Here is a 1021-nt window from a genome sequence, read left to right as displayed (position 1 = left end):
ATTAACATTAATATATTAAACTAACAATAGTGACATGTGGTTATTAACTGTATGTGTCTGTCTATAACGGTCGTTATAACACTGCAGTAACGTGAATAACCCGGATTCAGTCATTCACAGCCCGCAGTCATTCAGACACGAACAATACAGACACAAACATTAACAGTTAACTGTTTTTATGTCGCACACTAAATTCAAATCAAAACACATAACGGTTAACGGTTAACGGTTAACGGTTGACGGTTGACGGTTGACGTTAACGTTCCACTGTACGTCACTCTATCTTCTCCGATTTATCAAGTGTCAATCAAGTATCGATCGCTGACAGCTAGAAGAAGATGCTGACGGTTAAAAACGGAGAAATAACCCTTTACCTTCACAAGAGAATCAGTTTCGGTTGCGGCGGTCCGGGAGTTTTGGTCCAGCCGGGTTTTGGTGCCTGTTTTTGGGCGTGTTTATCTGCGTTTCCTCGGCCTGTGTTCGGATGACAGCCTGAGCCTACTCTCCATCCCGAACAACAGCAGCCATCTTGATCAGAACAACAACCAACAGCCTACTGTCCGCTGCTGCTGCGTCAAGCCCGCCAAAATGACACCTTGCACTTCCGCTCGCTGCTGTCAAAATAAAAGCACACGCAGTAAACACTCGCTAGTCATATTATAGCAACTAATAAGCAAACCTGTTTGTCGTCTTTTTGTCACCTTTTTGTCTTCTATTTGCCGCCTTTTTGTCGCCTTTGTTGACACCTTTTTTCAATTCAATTTTATTTATAGTATCAAATCATAACAACAGTTATCTCAAGACACTTTACAAAGTAAAGTTTACAAAGACCCAACAATTCCAGTAATTCCCCCAAGAGCAAGCATTTAGTGTGACAGTGGCGAGGAAGAACTCCTTTTAGGGAGAAACCTGGGAAAGACCCAGGCTCTTGGTAGGCGGTGTCAGCCGGGCATAGCATGACGTAGCAGGGCGTACCTGGACGTAGCATAACGTAGCAGGGCATACCTGGACGTAGCATGAC

The 1021-nt window shown here is 44.0% G+C and overlaps 1 protein-coding gene across 1 annotated transcript in view; it reads right to left on the bottom strand.

Moving 5' to 3' along the window:
- LOC144533815 (kinase D-interacting substrate of 220 kDa B-like) overlaps positions 1–556 on the bottom strand; it is a 13174-nt gene extending 12618 nt beyond the window's left edge. The window contains exon 1 of the mRNA XM_078275383.1: positions 375–556. The gene's annotated coding sequence lies outside the window, so the exon portion shown is untranslated. The remainder of the gene's footprint in view (positions 1–374) is intronic.
- Between the last annotated feature and the right edge of the window lie 465 nt (positions 557–1021).

This window comes from Sander vitreus, chromosome 18 (genome assembly GCF_031162955.1).
Source record: "Sander vitreus isolate 19-12246 chromosome 18, sanVit1, whole genome shotgun sequence".
Taxonomy (NCBI): domain Eukaryota; kingdom Metazoa; phylum Chordata; class Actinopteri; order Perciformes; family Percidae; genus Sander; species Sander vitreus.
This window is presented reverse-complemented; position numbering and strand designations above follow the sequence as displayed.